The sequence below is a fragment of the Halichoeres trimaculatus genome, unplaced genomic scaffold (assembly GCF_033239565.1).
Source record: "Halichoeres trimaculatus isolate MK-OKI-2021-1 unplaced genomic scaffold, fHalTri1.1 fHalTri1_scaffold_2, whole genome shotgun sequence".
In the NCBI taxonomy this organism is placed as follows: Eukaryota; Metazoa; Chordata; class Actinopteri; order Labriformes; family Labridae; genus Halichoeres; species Halichoeres trimaculatus.
The window spans coordinates 11,912,294-11,932,167 of record NW_027437180.1 but is presented as its reverse complement, the minus strand read 5'-3'; the positions used below and the strand labels follow the sequence as shown (position 1 = coordinate 11,932,167).

At 39.5% G+C, this 19,874-nt stretch overlaps 1 non-coding gene across 1 annotated transcript; it reads left to right on the top strand.

The window, feature by feature from the left end:
• Nucleotides 1-19,217: 19,217 nt before the first annotated feature.
• Nucleotides 19,218-19,290, top strand: trnak-uuu (transfer RNA lysine (anticodon UUU)). The gene has a single exon. It is a non-coding gene; the product is annotated as a tRNA-Lys (tRNA).
• Nucleotides 19,291-19,874: the final 584 nt, after the last annotated feature.

Sequence of the window (19,874 nt, the reverse complement as noted above, 5' to 3'; positions counted from 1 at the left end):
ATTTAAACACTCAGTGAGACCGTGGGCGGGTCACATGACTAACTGCACCTCCCCCTCCTTCCTTCATCTCTTTTTCTTCTCTCTGTCTCTCTGGTGTGAATCACATCTAAACCAGCATTAGCACTTACATTAAATGTTTTTCATTTCTGCACACCTCTGGTTTTGTGGCAGAGCATACTTTATGAATAAGAATAAATCGGTTCATAAATGATTTAGAAAAGTGGTACAAGTGAAAGCAAAGATTAGTGAAAAATAACACAGGAGACTGCAAGCAAGTACTCCACTGCAAGTAGAAGTCACTTGGTAAAAATTTTACTCACGTTAAAGTAGGGGAGACCGAGCATGGTTCTACCTTTTTTTTTGCCGCAGCACCTCCAACTCAACTGAATTTTTGAGTCAGAGTTCTCAAACTTTAATGCAATGTTCCCAAATTTGTTTACTACAAATGGCACCAATCCAAACTCCCAACAAAAAAGGAAAAACAGAGATCACACCCCTCAAAAATAGGGTCACCAAGGTGACAAATGGTTGTTAATAACCCTGAAGTGGTGGCTTTCTTTCTTTCTTTCTTTCTTTCTTTCTTTCTTTCTTTCTTTCTTTCTTTCTTTCTTTCTTTCTTTCTTTCTTTCTTTCTGTCTGTCTTTCTTTCTTTCCGTCTTTGTTTCTTTCTTTCTTTTTTGGAGGTGCAACATTTCCTCCTGGCCCTCAGAGAAAACCTCGCTGCTGCTCCAGTAACCCTAGGCTATCACTGGGTCCAGTTACCTGCACTGGGATACACTGGGTCCAGTAACCTGCACTGGGATATCACTGGACCCTCAGCCTTTGCAGTGATCTGTAGGAACATGGCAGATCCCTTTTGCCTTTGTGACTGATGTACAGCTCTTCTTGACTTCATCAAATGCTTTTTTAAAAACATCTGCAGGCACACCTCTGTCAGTCTTTCTTTCCCACTGCCTAGGGCGTTATGTGACATTATTAAAATCAAGAAAATGTTTTTAGTTGTACATTAGGGGATGGTTTTAATACTTTTTAAAGATGTGTTACAACCATTCCTACCCCTGTCAGCCAGTGCTTAGCTAGCTATATGAGCATTGTGGATTGAAATTAGCATGGAAAAATGAGTTACATTTATCCTCAGAAACTATAATTTGTTCTGGTCTAAGTCAAATGGTTTTCTCTGGAATATCACAATGACTAAACAAAACACGGTCTTTGTCAATAATTTACTTTCTTTCCTCAAAATCTTTTTTTTTTCTCTATAGAATCTGGATGCAGCTGTTCCCAGCCCTGACAGTCACCATGCGTGATCAGGGTGGAAGTGGGTTCGTTTTTAAAATGATCATATGACTCCTATCTTATTTCTGATTGGTGGAATTGGTGGTGTCACAACTCATCCCATGTTGCAAGTTGTTGCTGCAGTTCTTACTTTTTATTATACATAAGTATTTAAAAGTAAAAAGTACATTTATTTATTCATTTACATGTATGGTTTTATTGTTGCTCTAAATGAACCTTGTAACTTGCTGAAACCACCCAATGATGTACTGACTCACAAAAGGTTTTTAACAACCACTGTGAAAACTTCAGCATAGACATGCCATCAAAAAAAGAAGCCCATTAAGCCATGTTTTGTCACCTCATGTTTCATGATCATGTCTGTGTGTTCAACAGAAATATTTCATAGGGTAGAGAAAAAAGATCAACGGTTGAACAATTTGTGACTGTCTGTAAAGTAAAACCAGGAAACCAACCAAGGAGCTTTGAGACAACATTTCTTTTTCATCTTTGTTCAACTTTACGGGGAATCAGAAGAGGGGCCTGAAGAACATAGTGAGTGAGAAGCTGAAGTTAAAGCTCTTACCCTGTGTGATAGAGGAGCAAACACCACAAAAAGACTTTAGTTTTTAAAGACATCCAGACAGAAAGCAAACAGCCATCTTTCTAAAACAAGTTCAAGGGCACACACATGCACACACCACAGACGGATATGCACATGCACCACACACGCACACAATGGGTGGCTGTGTATTGAGTTCTGACTCACAATGGGCAGAATCAGGGAAAGTATTTGAGGATGGCTGCTGTTTCCCAGCGGAGGAATGTGGACAGACAGGGAAAAAGGGGATGGGACACGGGCTATCAAACACTTAAGAAACAATTAAACAAACAGAAGGTTATGAGAGCTGCTATTTAAAGAACAAACAGGAGGACACATCAGGTCGGGGAACAAGACACTAAAAAAGCAGGCACCTTTGTAAGAGATGAGTAAAGTTTTACCCTTTGTATTCACTGTTTAACTTTGACAGTGTTAAAGACAGGAAGTATTTTTATGTATATTTTATATATATCTTTCATCAGTAGATTCACATCTGTGTCAACTATTTATCAAATCAGCAGCCCACACCTAGCTTCCAACTGACCGACTGGTTTATTGTTTGCAGTCTTTGAAATAATGAGTTTATAAAACTGTTCATGGGGATTAGCTGATGCTGTTAATGTAGAAACATGTGTCTGACCTGACAGACACTCTCAGACACTTTTCTCTACGCATTCAAAGCTGGCCTGATCTGTAGAAGCTTCAACAAACTCATCTGCTGCTGGTGAATAAATCTCTCTTTGACAGTGAGGCTGGTTGAAAAGGTGGTTCTCCAGGGTGTACGACACCAAGCCTTCAGAACCACTAAGGATTAAGGAAGTATGTAAGTCCGCAGCACTTAATAAAAATACATAAAAAAGAAGATGTTAAAACCATAATCAGTTTTGATTCTCATAAAGGCTCTTCAGACGGTGACACAGTTGCCTCTCAAGTTCCCCCAAAACCTTATCAAATGTGTTGAAATCTGAACTATATATGAAAAAAACAAACTGATTTTCTTGTGGTTAACGACTCTGAAGTTTGCTAAAACAACAAAATCATGATGCAGATAAGTCAAAAGTCAGGCCTTGTCCAGTCTGTCCTCAAGAGGAGAAGAACTAGTTCACATTTGTTGAATGGAGGTGGGATTCATCATTTCTGATGCAGTGTAGGAAGTCAGGACATGCACATGCTGATACATGCTGATCAGTGTTGATTGCTCTAAGACAGCAAGGGAAGCTCAGTTTCCCCTACTGCTGTGTGTACATTTTATTGAAAAGTATGCGCTAGAATTCCTTCATCTTTTGTTCAGAATCACCTATCACAGGTAACTGGCTCCACCTTCTTCTCATTCATCCCCGCAGCGTCTCAGCGCTTTAACACAGTTGGACGCTAAGCGTCTTCTGACTTCAGCGGGGAAGCATAGAGTGGGTTGTTCTACTGTAGAAATTGGACGTTCATTGTATAAACGCTGAGCTTTGTCCCGCCATCGGACGCTGAGCATCTGTGGGGGTCTAAGAGGCAGTGGGCTGGCCTGGACGCTGGGCTTCTGCATGATGATTGGATGATCAGTCTGAGGCCGAATCCCTATTTGATTGAGAGTGAAATGAGCCAGTCAGCGATCTTGAAGTATAACCCTCCACCAGAGCATCTTCTCAGTTTCACAGTCAGTTGTTCTGAACTGAACTCGAGGCTTTATTGATCCCCAGCGAGTTTACTTTTCTTAAAAACGACGAGTGTTGTGTTTAAAGATTCTCTCTCTTTTCACCAATAAGCAGGTACGGCTACACCTGTGGCGCCTCTCCCCCTGTCACTCACACTTACAGCCTGTTGTAGTCTCACGTAGCAGCTCCAGCTGCTAACAAGCTGACACGGAGGGTAGACTTTACGTTTATATAAATAAACAAATTTATGATGTAGGCTGGAAAAAAATGAGCTTCCCCTCCTTGACTGACCAGCAGCCCCCACTGATGCTGATACGTGCTGATACATGCTGAATGGATGTATTAGTCATTTTATCCCACCATCTAATAAACATCAAGCTCACCTCATTCTACCCAATGAGCTGAGCTTCATGTGAAGGACACATATGTTTAACACATTTGAATGAGATGACTGTCATGTGGAAAGGTTCACTGTGCTTTAACTTTTGCTGGAACATGTTTGGAAGAGATTAAAGAAAGTTTTGAGAAGATATAAACTTTAGCAACACAGAATAAATCACAGCTTTCACAATCTTTTTATGGGAAGAGGCAGAAAATATTATATTCCAAGAAAACGAGGACTCAAAGTTACTAAGAAGTGATCCCATGCAACACAAAAGAGAAGACTGCTACGTTAACACAGCCCCCCCAACACCTGAAAACAAACAAACAAACAAACAAACAAATACACAAAAAATTACAAAGTTTGCAGCCATGCTGAGATCTGTCTTTTTTTTTATCAAAAAATACTTTAAATTTAAAGACTGGCTGATGCACATACCACATTTTTATACTAAAATCATATATTTAATATAATAGTTAAACAATCGTAGTTACTCATAGTTAGTAAAGCAGTGATGCAGCCGTGCGTGATGAAGAGAGCTATGAATTGTAAACTGCAAAGACCCGCCAAAATTCTGTCTCCATTGGTTTTCATCAGGATATGATCCTACCATGAGTGTGAGTTTTAGTCAAGGCATTTTTGGTTGCTTGTACAAGAGCCCTGTACAGTTTAATTCACATTTGAAATATCTGAGAAAAAAAAGATCACAGTTCTGAAGGCATGGCGGCTTTTATTTTGGCGTGGTGGTGCACCACAGTCATTAACATGTAGTGGAAACCCTGGTTGACAGTTTCCAGGCCATGTGCCAGATCAAGATCCAGGGTGTGGTTAAAGCAAGGAGTAGGTTTGTTCACAAACTGTGTGGAGCCAAAAGAATTCAGTACATACATGAAGGCCATACAAAGACGATCATCAACAACGTCACATGAATATTTAAGTCTCCAGCAATAATGACTTTATCTGAAAGAAGAGTGGTGTTAGAAAGAAACACAGGGAAATTGGATAAAAATTCAGTGTACAGGCCAGGAGGCTGGTAGCTACCAAAATCCGTTGTGAGTTTTAGCTCCTAGATGGAGGGTTAAGAGACAATAGCTGCTATTTATAGAACAAACAGGAAGACACGTCAGGTCAGGGTACAAGACATTCAAAAAGTAAGCAACTTCATGGGAGATGAGCAAAGTTTTACCCTTTGTATTTACTATTTAATTCTGAAAGCAGCGTTAAAGATCTGAACCCCTCTGACACGAGTCACCTGTCAGCACCCTGAAATATGTCAGAGAGGTTTCTACACCCCCAAATTCCTGATTGTTGAGCAAACTCAGGCCCTTATGAATCCAAACACTTCGACCTGAGGTGGAACAAAGCACAAATGGGTTTTAAGAGACATTTACAGTCTCTATCTTTTTAGAATAAAAGACTATGGTTCTTTTTTAAATCTTGTTGATTGGGTTAAACTCTGACCCCTTTGATAGCTGCGACACTCACTGAACCCTCTGCTTGTTTATTATTTCCATGCACGGGCCGAGTCGCACAAAGGCCCCCTTTCTTCCTGTGGGACCACTTTCCTCCTCATGTTATAGTTCCTCACTTCATGATGATGAGTCAGAGATCCTGCTCAGGAATGTGTGTGTGTGTGTGTGTGTGTGTGTGTGTGTGTGTGTGTGTTTGTGTGTGTGTGTGTGTGTGTGTGTGTGTGTGTGTGTGTGTCTGTGTGTGTGTGTGTGTGTGTGTGTGTGTGTGTGTGTGTGTGTGTGTGTGTGTGTGTGTGTGTGTGTGTGTGTTTTGTACCTCTTATCTAGTGTTTCCTCTATTCATGTTAATGGGAGGTCATCTGGCCATGGTTTAGGTCCTAACTGTTGGTGGCCTGTGATGTTATCATCCTCTTTATTCACTCATTCAAACACTTATTGCTACAGTGATTTTTTTTTTTTACAATGACTGCGACTTGACCTTGAAGTAGAGCATCTAAAGACTTACTGTAGACAGAACATTGCTTTAAAGTAGGGCTGTCAAAATTGACATGATGACTCTAATTTCTTGGAACACCACTAAGTTATTCAATGTGCAGGCGTTCTGTGCTCGGCCTGCCCCGTAGATTTGGAAATCAGGAATCCATACAGCACTAACATTACATTGTGGTTGACAAAACAGAAATGAGTAAAGATGGTGTTTGAATGGTAAATTCAGCTCCAAAGCAAGTGCCATGCTCAACCACAATTGACGCCCAGCGCCGTTCCCCCACTGGAGAGTACGGCCAGCGGTCACACTGCTCCAATATGAACCATTAGCAGATATCACACACATGCATGCCTCGCCTACGTCATTGCCAATCGTCTGTTTACACAAAGCGTGATCTCAGCAGAGTCAGCACAATGAGACAGAGAGCGCTGCTACAACTTTAGAGACTTTTTTGAGTCGTTTTGATCAGACACAGCCCTCTAACATCCCGCTACTGTTTAAAATGATTGTTGAAAGAAGCATACGCACTGTCCGCGTGCTTGTGCTTGCGCATGAAGCCCACCTCTCTCTTTGAGATTAATCGCCAGTAAACTATGAAAAATCATACAATTAAAAGTGCTTGAATATTTTATGACAATTAATCATATGATTTATTTAGGACAATGCAAAGTATTCAGTTGTTAAGCAGTATGTGCACACTGCACAAAACTGAAACCTTTGTGTTTTGTTTTATTTTAAGTAAAAATTATCGTGTTATACTTGATTCAGATTCAGATTCAGATTCAGAATATTTATTGTACCCTTGGGTAAATTCAGTTTACAGTGAGTGGGTACTCTCGTATTATAGTCACACAAAAACAACATGAGACGAGACAAAGTGACGACAGTGCTTAGGCTAAAAGAACAAGAAGGACAGCCCTGAGATAAAAAGCAAGATAAGTTAAAACATCAGTAGGTAAAAGAAGGCCAAAAATATGTCAAACCAGGCTGAAAGATAAATATGTGCCATTCATAAGAACAATATGAGAGAAACAGTACAAGGAATAAATAAATTAGTGAGGTAAAGTTGCAATTTCTCTCATTTGTTAATAGCACAAATGGCTGCTGGTACAAAGCTGTTTTTATATCGTCTGGTTTTATAAGCAGGAACCATGAACCTCCGCCCTGATGGAAGCATCTGAAACGCTCCATTGAGAGGGTGAGAGTCATCTCAGACAATAGAGTTACCAATCCTCTGTAGCTGTCTGGCATACAGGGATTCTGGGTTAAACTGAGACTCTCCAATCAGTTTACCAGACCATTTCACGATTTGGTTTAAACAGTTTTTGTTTTTCAATGACACGTTTCCAAACCATGAAACAAGACAGAAAGTCAAAACTGATTCAATAAAAGCACGATAAAACAAGGTCAGCATGGTCCGATCAATGTTAAAAGTGGACAGTTTTTCTCAAGCAGAAGAGGCGCTGGCGTCCTTTTTTACACACAGCTTCACAGTTTTTCTCAAAGTTCAATTTGTTGTCAATGATAGTGCCAAGATATTTGTATGTGTTGACATTTTCCACTATCTGACCGTTTAGCACTGTAGCCTTGTGATTGGAGTCCCTGTTTCTGCGAAAGTCGATGATCATATCTTTTTCTACTTGATTTGAGCCACATCCAACTGATCAGACCCAAAATTGTCTTGTTTTAAGTAATTTAAAGATTAAAATGAGGTCTGAATTGCTTGTAAAAAAGTTTAAAAAATTCTGCCAATGGAACAAGAGAAATTTTATTGAAAATTTGCTCAAACTAGAATAAAGTCATCATACAAGTAACTTCTCTTAAATGAGGTATACAGGGCTCGCCACAGACGCAGCCTTTCTCACCAACAGTAAGTGTGAAATCTGAAGTGTTTTGTTGTTAAAACTGATTTGCATCAGTTGAATGATAGCATCTGCACTGAAGTGTGACCTTTGTTTAATGTTATCCACTGTAAACTGCCCTGACACACGCAGGAAGTGTTGATGCTCTACTCTAGGTTTAACAGGATTACCTGGATTGCACACTGGTTACACACAGACTAAATGATGGGTATTTAAGTCTTAGAGCAATGTGTCCTGTCTTGTTTGACTAAACTTTGTATTTGGAACCAGGGTGAGGGATTAAAGCTCAGTATGTTTACTCACTCAGAAAGAATCCTGACTTTCAGGGGAATGAGTAAAGAGGAATAATCACATCAACTTGTGTGTGCAGCACTATGAATAAACCACAAACAAACCTCTGAGAGGTTAAGTCAATTATCAAACACAGTGAGTAACCATAAACTGTGTAACCACAGATGAGAGTATTCAAATGCATAAGTTAAAAAAAATGTTGTTAGAATAAATCTGCTCCATCAAACTACAAGGCCTGAGACAAGAGATCAAACAGGACAACAAACTTCACTGTTATCATACAATGAACAAGGAGCTAGAGTCCTGTCTCATCCTAAAGGGCCTTATCGTCCACAATTATTCTCTAACCATACACTCTCCTGTTTATTACCCGGCTACTGGCGTCAGATACAAAAACATTGACATAACAAAAGACATAATAAAAAGGATTCATGTTCTTAGTTTTGAATAAAAAAAGTCCCAGTGATTCAACAGCAGTCAGAGTTACACTGTCCTCATTCAGCTCTCCTTCTCTGAGCTCTGCTGTTGACACAAACAGCTATAAACACAGCTGCCATGTTGTTCATGTTTCTTTGTAACCCTGAAGTTTCTCTCACCTGCTCCACTGCTGATGCTACGACTCCTGAACAAGACACACTTTGAAAATGTCCATGCTGTTCAGTCTGCCGAGTAAGCACTATAACCTGTTAGATAGCATTTTATCTTGTTCAATGTGATGCTGACAGAAGCTAACGGTTTTACCTCTGGCAAATTTTTTCTGCATTTTTTATATAAAACACTGATCTTTGTTTATATTTTAACAATAGAGGGCAAACTCTGCAAGTGCTGGTTCTGTTTACTACTTTAGGAACCACTGAGCTGAAGGGAATTTGTATGAAGCAGCTTGTACATGCAAGCACAACATTGATGACACACAGAGACAACAAGAAAAAGACAACAAATACACACAAGAGCTAAATTATGAAGTAGAGTTTATTATCAGTTTTTCTTCCTGTCTAATTTCTTGCTTGTGTTGTAAATCGCTCTAGACAAAAGCATCTGATAACTGAAACTGTAAAACTGTAAAACTGTAGCATCAAACAGATAAATGCCATTCAGAAAAATTACGCAATAGACGGTAGATAAAGACAAGCCGTGATGCAGTGCAGCTAGCCTGTTAGCACTAAGGAGATTCAGCCCTTGATTGGTTTTATCGTGTTTTGTTTACTAACAGATGGATTTGTTCCAGGCCAGTGCCTGACCTGGGCACTTAGATTAAGTACAACCTAACTAGGTATTTTTATTGGGTTTTGAAACAGCAGAGTGACATCTACATTATGAGCACAGTCTCTGGTTTAAGAAATGCACAGTCATTGTATTTTCACCTCTCAGACCACTTCTGTTTGTTTTACAATGACTCCTTTGTTCCCAGAGTTTCCTGTACATCCATCATCAACCAAGCACTTTAGGAAAGACTCTGCACACTTTGAAACACTGTACAGCACATCCCTCATCGTACACTAAACCAATCGGTAAATATTGATTAAGTGTGATTATTCATTGAGTCCATGTTCTTGCTATTGCAAAATCAGTGTCTTGTCAGATTTACTTCAAAAACAAACTGACTCTAACACCTCACAGTTCTCCACTAACTGCTTGTCTCTGCCTGGGTGGCTTTCTGTGTCTGTTCGCCAAAAACAGCCTGAAGAAGCTCTTTTAGAGAAGAGTTGAGAGGTCCTCAAGAATCTCTACCCAATCTAGTTCCTTTATGGATCAAACTTTGGGTTACCACAACCTGGAATATTCACAGAGATGTAGCCAAGTGACAAAGCATATACCAGTTGAGCAGTGGGTGGGTTGAGGAGGGATTACCATCATTTCTCAAAAAAAGTCAGAATTCTGACTCTGTATTTATGCTGCTTCCTCTAACTCTTGTGCTTTCCCTCAGGGAGTTAATACAGGATGTCATCTGTGAAGTGGCTGTCATCTCTTTTACTACTAGACATGAATCACCAACATTTTTTCCTATCACCTCATACCTTGTGTATGTTTCTTACAACATGCACGGCATAGCCGCGCCCTGCCCTGTGAGCACCAGCTGACCCTGTTTGGTTGTGTCTGTGTGTGTGTGTGTGTGTGTGAAAGTGTGTGTGAAAGTGTGTGTATTATCGTTTAGGAGCTGCTGTAATCAGCTCGTCATTAAGTCATTTATCCTGTAGGAAACGATAAGAGAACGGCAGAGGTGGGAGAGGCTTTCAGTGATTACTACTTTTTTCTTCTTAGATCTTTGTCAGGATTCAGGTTGTTGTTTCTCTGTGTGCGGCATTGGTTGTGTGTTAGGCCAAAGGAAACTCATCTTTACATTATTAGATTCATGCTTTGACTCATTAGGTGAGAGTGCTGCTCACCTGCTGTTGTTTTTTCATTAGAAAGGTGAGTCGGGTTTTATTTTACCTTCATTTTTAGGAAAAAGTACGACTCTGCGTCTCGTTTTGTTATCTATAGTTACTCCTCTGAGAAACACTCACTGGCTCTTTCCTCATTTCATGTTCAAATGCAAAACTTTTATTTCTTCTGTGATAAATAGCTTTGTTAAATCTAACAAGCAGGGTTTGATGTTGTTTCCTTTTTCTTCTGAAGAGCCACCTTGTAACATAAAGTTCAGAAAACTGACCAAACCAAAGACACTTTGCCGTCTCAATTCCACACAAATGGTGCAACTTACGCTTAAGAAGAACAGAAGTAACCTGATGAATGAGGAGCGCAGTCATCAACAAAAATGTGACAAAAACATACGAGTCATTGGCCACAAAAGTGCCAAACGGTAGACACATACAGAGGCCAAACAAAAAGGTGATCTCCACAGTTATCAGGACACCCATACTGTTTTGCTTAACGTACCCAAGACACCCCCATGTCCTGCCATCTAATGTACTCTGAGTGTCTGGGTCCCCCTTCTCAGGGTTACCACCAAAATAAGAAAGGCAAAATAATCAAGTGGACAGCTCTTATCCTCCTGACCAATGACTGATCAGAGTGCTTAGAACTTAAGTTCAAAGAAAAGCAACTAACGGCTGCATGAACAACAACTGAAACAGCCACTTGTAACAGAACTAGAAAACAAATGTTACACACCACATGGATGTTTGATACATCAGAGAAGCCCTATAGGGCTGCTAGGACGGAATCAATATAAAAGAGATTTTAATATTGAGACGTAAAGAATCACAAACATGACACTAAATCCAGGAAGGACAAAAATCTTTCAGGAGAGGCAGCTGAGCCCAAAGGCTGCAGAGTGCTTTTACAGGCTTGGACCAGGACTAGATGAATCAGGGACCATCAGTAGCCTCATATGGGCATGAGCAGAGGAAACAGGAAACACACTGAAACACACACACACACACACACACACACACACACACACACACACACACACACACACACACACACACACACACACACACAGCTGTAACAAAAAGGATCTGAGAGTCCCTGATTTAAAAGTGATGATATCCTGATTTCAAAACACTGAAAGACACACAGACAGACATGCTTGGTGGAAATGCTACACAGGATATTTGTTTTCAAAATATGATATGCGTACTGTGAAAAAGCTCTTAAAATAAACAAAGGAGCACAGATAGGTGAGATAACGGGAGCTTTACCAGCTTAAACAGGGTGTGCCTACCCGTGAACATCTGGCAAAAGAAGCAGACAAAAGAAGCACTGTCTAAAAAATGTCCGGCTGCAGAGGAATTATGGAAACAAACTAAACAAACAGTCCTGAGGGCTTTTTGCTGAGTTTAACAAACACTTCCAGATCTTTCCAGCCATCATTTAAAGGAGATGACCCCTGAAACCTCCACACTGCAACCATGAACTCCATCACAGCCTCACTCCTTCAGTAAAGACCCAGCTCTACACAGCAGACCTATTACACTCATCAGCAAAGCTCTGGCCCACAGACTGGGGAAAGTTCCTGTCACCTTAAATCGAGATCAAACCGGTTTAATCCAAGGAAAACAAGAATCCAGAGTCAACCTCACCAGACAGAGGATGTTTAAAACGAGATCTGCACAATCCGACGTTTGCATACTCCATTCTGTTGTTCTTATTTGGTGGTTGTGGGTTAACTTTTTGAGTGGAGTTTGCAGTTTTACTGTAGTAACCAAAAAGATTGAGTGGGTAGCTAAGAAAAAAAATTGGGGGGCATTTTGTCGTCCTAGGATAGCAATTAAAAAAAAAAGAAAGAGAAAGAAAGATAAATTTGTTTTTGACAATATTCAGCTGTGTTTCACACTCCTTTTTATTGCTAATATTACAATTTCTGGTAAAGGACCACTCCCGGGGGAGGTGATTTAAGGTGAGAGGGGACTTACGAGGAGGGAGACTGGCGTTCTCGATAACTGAACATTACACGGGGTATATTTAGGATTTTTCCCCAGAGGAGCTGCAGGAGGTTTTTTTTTTGGAATGATCACGCTGGTCTGGGTAGACCTGATCAGGTTTTCTTTGGCGTTCGTGAGGATTTACCCCTGGACGGCGTGGCGGTGTGGTGGCGGTGAGCGCGACTTCCTGTGTTGCTCACAGTTTCTTTTGGATTTTTTCTTTCATTGGACTGAGACGTGACACTTTGGTTTGTGAATTATTTGCGCTGCTGGATTACGAGACTTTTTCATAATTTATACCGGACTGCGGATTGTTCTGTTTATTCTAAGTGACTCAGCAGGAGAATATGGCTGAGCTGGCGGGCTGGTGTATCTGTGTTATTAGTGTTTGAAATATATCTATCTTCATCTTCCAACCTAAGTGAGTTTTTTTCGTTTCTTAAAAATCATTTCTTGGAGTCCAACTGGGCTAGAGGGTCGGCCGGCAGGTCTTAGGAGGTGATATTTACTTTTTTGTCGGTCGGCTACGTCTATTTTCTGACGCAAAGAGGCTCTCCGCCTACCCGAGCGTGGTGACGATCCGGCCTTTTCTGATAATTCATATTGCGTCAACGTAAAGACTGGAACAAAAAGAGAGTAGACACAGTGAGTGCAATGAGCATCTTCTATCAGATTCTGAAAACAACAACACCAACATCAATAAAGCCAAATTACAGCCAAATATCGAGTGTTGGAGAAAAGGCCATGAAGAAAAAAAATTGTGACAAAGCGAAGATTATGAAAACAGGTCGAGATTTGTACCTTAAGTTAACAATCCTGACAATAACTAGATAAGTCATAAACTTTGAATAGATATTAGAGAAAACTATTCTCAACCTCAAACAGCGAGCTGTCCAACTTTCTGACATCCAACAGCTGGAACAAACATTGGAAAGTACGGTAGGAAAAAAATAAATAAAATAAAATAATAATAATAAAAATATATTATTATTATTAATAATAATAATAATAATAATAATAATAATAATAATAATAATAATAATAATAATAATCATAATAATCATAATAATCATAATAAATTTTATTTTAAGGCCCCTTTCAAGACACCCAAAGACGCCCTTTAAAAGCATTCCAAGTAAAAAAAAAAAAAAAAAGGATACGAGTTTAAAATAAATAGATTTAAAAGATGGTGCCAGGCGGAAGGGTTTTGAGGCGGGATTTGAAAACAATGAGTCAATGTCACGGATGTCCTGTGAGAAAGAGGGATAAGTACTATGTTAGGGGGGCATGAAGAAACGAATATCAAGTTTAGAGGCTTTAGATTCTGTCCAGTGGAAGTATTTATTTCTTGCCCTGTCACATTTTGGCTTCAGTAATCAGGATGATGGATCTTTAAAATCTCTTAACTGCTTTATAACAACTAGAATTCAGGATTGTTTATTATTATTATTATTATTATTATTATTATTATTATTATTATTATTATTATTATTATTATGCCCCACACTGTTAGCACTGATTATTGACCCCCTGATACAGGAGAAAGAAGATGATGATATAGGTTACAACATGTTTTAGTTAGAGAGGAGCAGTGTTAGATATGTGCCTGTACACATGGATGACATCTTGTCCCATGTTTGTTTATCTCTTAAGGTATTTGGTAAATTCCCTGGCTATCAATGAAATCTAAACAGAACACAAACCCTTAGGCTACCTTTTCCAATATCACAGGAAACACACACGCACACAGTCTACACACAGAAGGAATCAGTTAAATTGGAAAGGCAGTGTTATCAAAAATAAATGGTAACAAATCAGCCCAGTTCCTCTCTACAACTGACATTCATGAAATAACAAGGCAGTAGAGAAATTTTTGGACCTAAGGAGCCGGACTAGACATGGCCAATCGTGGCCTGAACTCCATTTGCATTCAGACACCTGCCTTATAATGAATAAAATATGATACTGTAATTAATCAAGTTATAAATTATGTGCACTTGAACGGTTTCTGCAAGGTCACAAACAAATAAACAAACGTGTATCTAAAAACGTCTCACTGAACTACATCTGGACTGTGCGTAGGCTACATGTTTGAAGCTCTGAACATTAAGCAAAAACTCAACAACTCCTACGTCTTAAAATGTCTTTAAATGAATGGATTACGTCTTTAAATGAGTGGATTTATCAGGATGTGAAAATTTGAGAGTTCAAATGTACATCAGAGGACACGGGATGAGATTAAAGTTATGAAATGGAACAGAAAAGACAAAAAACAAACAAACAAACAAACAAACAAAAACATGTATCAAAGTTCAGAATGCAGGATAAGAATCATTTGGGGCATTTGTTTATAGGTCAAAATAGTTTAAAAAACATCATGACAAAGAATCCTGATTAGATTGAGATCCAGACATAGCCTATTCGTTCCATGTCGACTGGAAGAAGGGTTTGTGAAGAGGTTTAATTATCATGTGAGAGTGGGAGCCTGCGAGTGCAACGATGCAGTTTAAAAAGAATGGAGGCAGCACCATCTAGTGGTCATTTATATACATTACATGTGTGATTAAATCACAGACCCCCCCCCCCCCCCCCCCCCCCGACCCCCCCCCACCCCCCCCACACACACACACACACACACACAGAGGCAGTATCAGAATGGTAAAACTCTTTTAGTTTTTATTCTTCTTATCTTTAATTTCCCCTTAGTGTAATTACATTAATACTTTGCAAAGCATTTGTTAATCCTGTTTTCAAAAATGCTACATAAATAAAGTTTATTTTTTGTTTGTTCTTTAAGTTTAAGTTTTGAATCCACACAATTTTGTGTTTGATAAAGTTATATCATTTGTTTAACAATTTTTTTTTAACAAATATTTTATTGATATGAATTTATATAGACAAATAAATATTAAAATAAACATTACATCAATATCTGAATGTTATTATCAATATACATATTTTTTGGTTCAGTTTTGTTTTTATTCATGATTTTCCAAGTGGACTTTTCACATAAAAACAAGGAGAAAATAATAAGTTACGAAATAATAAATTACGAAATAATAAGATAAGGGAACTCAAAACAGGAAATGAGCTTCCTGTAAGTTACATTTTTTGTTCTTTTATCATGACGATTTTTGAATCCAAGATGAGCAGACTTTACTTTGACTGCCTGTACACTTTTTTTCTCCTTCTTTTTTTTGTAATGGGAAGCCTGGGGAATTCAGCATGCTGAGTAATATAAAAGTAACTATCCTGACAGTTTCCTGAGATCTCTCTCTGACAGCTTCCTGCTGCCATAAACAAATTCAATAAACCACACTGTCCGTGTCTGGCTCCATCAGGAATGTCACTGCTCAACCTGCTCTGCATGTTTAGACTCAACCTACTCTGCTGTCATGATCATGGTTACTGAACATGCTGTACTGACTTGATCTTCAAAAAAACACATGTGGTCAAAGTCCAACAAAAGGGATACACTGCCACACTGCTCCTGCAGATCATTAAGTAAAGACTGAAATAAAGCACACAGCTGCTGAAGATCATGATCTGGTGTAAGTCACACAAAAATACACACACACACGCATGTACATGCATGACCAAAATAAGAGAATAAGCAAAAACCAAAACACAAACTCAACTGGATATGAACTGAGTGTACTTTGGATTTCCTCTGCTGCCATAAGCTTCCCAGAATATGCAGCCTGTCCTGCAGAAAAACTTTTCACGCCAAGGAAAAATACCTACTCCAGCTTTGCAGTTAAAGACAAACAGCTGACAACATCAAAGAAAGAAGATAAAGTTGAAGTTGTAGTTGGACCTTACCTGGATTGTGGTCTGAAGCTGAGCGGGAGAGCTCACACAAACAGGAACCACTGCAGATTGTTTCAGTGCAGTGAAGTGAAAGTCAAAACAAGAAAGAGGAAGGCGTGTCTTCTGGGAAACAAGAGTTGCTTTCTTATTCCAAGTCCCTAAGTAGATTTCAGAGGGAGGAGAAAGCTGTTATTGTTGAACATTAGTGTTCCACTTAGAAACTCTGAGTGTGCTGTTAAATCTCTGAGTTGCACTCAAAGAGACCTAACTCACTAAAACAAGTCCAAAGTCTGGTCCTGGAGCCAACTGTGGTCTACGGTCCATTTGGCTCCCTGTGCTCATGGTGCAATGAATTGATAATAGCACAATAATCGGTCTTGTTCTGAGTATAGGCTACTTATACAAGCTAAAGCTCTGTACACTTTGCAGAAACTCACCATCTCTTACAGCTGATGTCTTTAAATGAATGGAATTATTGTGATGGGAAAATATGAGGGTTAAAAAAAACAGAGGATGAAAAGTGGCGCAGAAAAATATTTCAGAGTGCAGGATCAGAAATATTTGGGTCCAAAAATGTTGTTTGCAGGTCAAAATAGTCTGAATATGAAAAACAGTCCTGATAAGATCAAGATTCTGATCCTGCCGTAAAAAACATCCTGACATATTTTCCCCATGTTACCCCCTAATAGAGCACATTTACTTTGGCCAGAAGCAGAGTTTGCTGATGTTTACACAGCATGTAACACTGCAGAAAACTGACCACTGGTCATCTGGAACACCTGAGGGACAGGTGAGCTTTGATTTTATCAGTCTGTGATAATGGAACAAGGATGTTTGAGCACACTGAGAGACTGATTTCTACAGAAATCACTCAAAGAAAGCATGACTTTCAGGGTTAATAAAGATGTCACTAAGAGCTGCTGGTCCCTGGTCATGTTCATAAAATCCAATGTTGCCTAAAAGAGAACCAGACATGCCTCAAATCATTCTCATGATCAAGCATTTTACCACGCTTATGTTTAATCCACAATTGTTCAGTGTTTCCTCTTCTGCCTCATGGAAACACTTCCTTTCCACACTGTGCCACTCTTATAAATGCACATAACTGTATTTAACTATTACTATTTTAATTAAGTATTTCCACAAAAAAGAGACAGAATAATTAACAGACAAGCACAAAAAAGCTGGTTTTGTGAAACTGAAATGGACAAAGAATATAACAGAACTGAAAAAAAATCAAGACAAACAAAAAGAAATTAAAGGGAGTATAAGTTTTTGATAAAATCTGATATACCATACATTTTGACTGCAATGTGTTATGTCTAGTCTCATATGCTTAGCTTACTTCCTTTAGTTCAACATGATAATTAGTTTTCCTGTCTGGTTTTATTTTGTAGTAATGTCTCTCCTCTTGTTTCAGATTACTTCACTTCCTGCCCTGATGTGTTTTCTGCTCTTATCTCTCCTTATTGTTTCTACCTGTGGCTCATTACCTTATGTATATACAGACCTAAAGAAAATTTTAAGACCAATTGAAAAATTGCCAGAATATGCATTTTGCACTTTTGGATCTTAAAGAGGTTTTAAGTAGAACTACAAAATGCAAAAGCAAGAAGGGGGAGTGTGACAAAAAATATTTGGAACTTGTAATTAAAAAACAAAACAAAACAAAACAAAAAAACAAACAAAAAACAAACAAACCCTGGAATGTGTTGTTTATCACCTGATCAAACGTTTAAGACCACAGGCTATTAAAGCCAAAATCTGCTCCAAATGTTCATTTTCTGTCAGGCATTCACACGGTCATGTCCTCCTGATGGCTAAAGCTAAGAAGCTGTCTCTTCTTGAACGTGGTCGGATCGTTGAGCTGCATAAGCAAGGCCTCTCGCAGTGTGCCATTGCTGCTGAGGTTGGACACAGTAAGACAGTCATTCTCAATTTTTTGAAAGATCCTGAGCATTATGGAACAAAAAAAAGTCAAGTGGAAGACCCCCAAAAAATTACACCTGTGCTGAGCCAGAGGATCTGATTGGCTGTCTGTCAAGACACAGGGCTGTCCTCGACCTAAATTAAGGTCTTTACTGGTGCCGACTGCAGTGCAATAACCATTAGACAGCATCTGCGGGTAAAGGGTTTCAAAAACAAAAAACTAATTCAAAGGCCTTGTCTCCTTCAATGCCACAAAACTGCCCGTTTAGACTTGGCCAGGGAGCATCGAACATGGGACATTGAAAGGTGGGGAAAAAGTTTTATTCTCTGATGAGAAAAAATTGAACCTTGATGGTCCAGATGGCTTCCAACGTTACTGGCATGTCAAGGAGATCCGACCCTCTCTACCTGGCACAGTGGAGGGGGTCCATCATGAGCTGGGGCTTTTTCATTCAGTGGAACACTGAATCAGTGGTCAAACGGCAGCTGGTGACGCGCAGATGTTGTAGCCGGCATCCTTCATGACTGAGGGCCCTGGTCTGTGTGGGAACAGCTGGTTTTTCAGGACAACCCTGCAGGTCACAATGCTAGCTTGATGAAGGACTTCTTCAGGGAGAATCACCCCCCATATTTTTACACTTATTTTATGGTATACAGTATATACAAAATAATATCCAAATCACTAAAACCAAGTTTGTGTTAAAAACCTGTCAGGACAAAGTCATGAAACTTAAAGTCAGTCTGAGCAAATTCACTTTCTTTTCTTTTAAAGGTGAATCTTCCAAATATAACCGTAACACAACCTAAAGGGTTAACCCAGAAAGCGACGTTTCGAGTCCCATGAGAAACATGTAGTCAGCTGCCAGTTGATATCAACACCCCACCATGTTTGTTACTGAGGGAAAACAAGTCAGCGTTAGTCGCGAGTCACGGTTTGTTCTAGAATGTTTCTTGCTGATTGTTTGAAGCGTGGAAATGTTGAGAGCATGAGACATGGGCTGTAGTCGTCAAGGAGTGGCACATATTACACCAAAGGACAACACAACAAAAAATACAATAAAATCCAAAATGTGCAAGGATATAAGTCGTGCTAGAGCCCGGATAGCTCAGTCGGTAGAGCATCAGACTTTTAATCTGAGGGTCCAGGGTTCAAGTCCCTGTTCGGGCGGTCTCGATTTTGCTCCGATGCCTTTGCCCTGAATGTACTGTGTAACCTTAATAACCAACCTTGGCGTGTCAATACTCAACAAAAGCGAAATGGATCACAGTGGACGCGGTCGCATTCGTTGTGCAATGCATGCAGTGATTCGCTGATGTATAGACGAGACGGAAAGAGCTGGCGACGTAACACTACTAATGGCTGCTTCCTTTCCAGTACACTGTGTAACTGAAATATTTTTGTAAATGCTTCCTTTGTTGCACTAAAACCTCTTTTGAGAGCTGTTAACATTAAGAAGAGTCATCAACAGCCATCGGGTGCGGACCCGACTATGGAAGCAATGTGAAGAATGGATGAAATGAAAAGAAAGTTTAATTTAGTGAATACGTCCCAGTTATCGCAGCAAACCCTGCTTCAGCAGAATCAGGAATGCTGGGTTGTAAATTTGGGGTCCATCCCTGGGCCAATTCTTGGTGTCAATGTTACTAATATATGTTCCCAAAACAGCTCCACAATGTAGGAAACAGCAACAATTACAACAATAAAAAACCATTGTAGCGACTTAAGCATATATAGCAAGCTCAGAACTATTT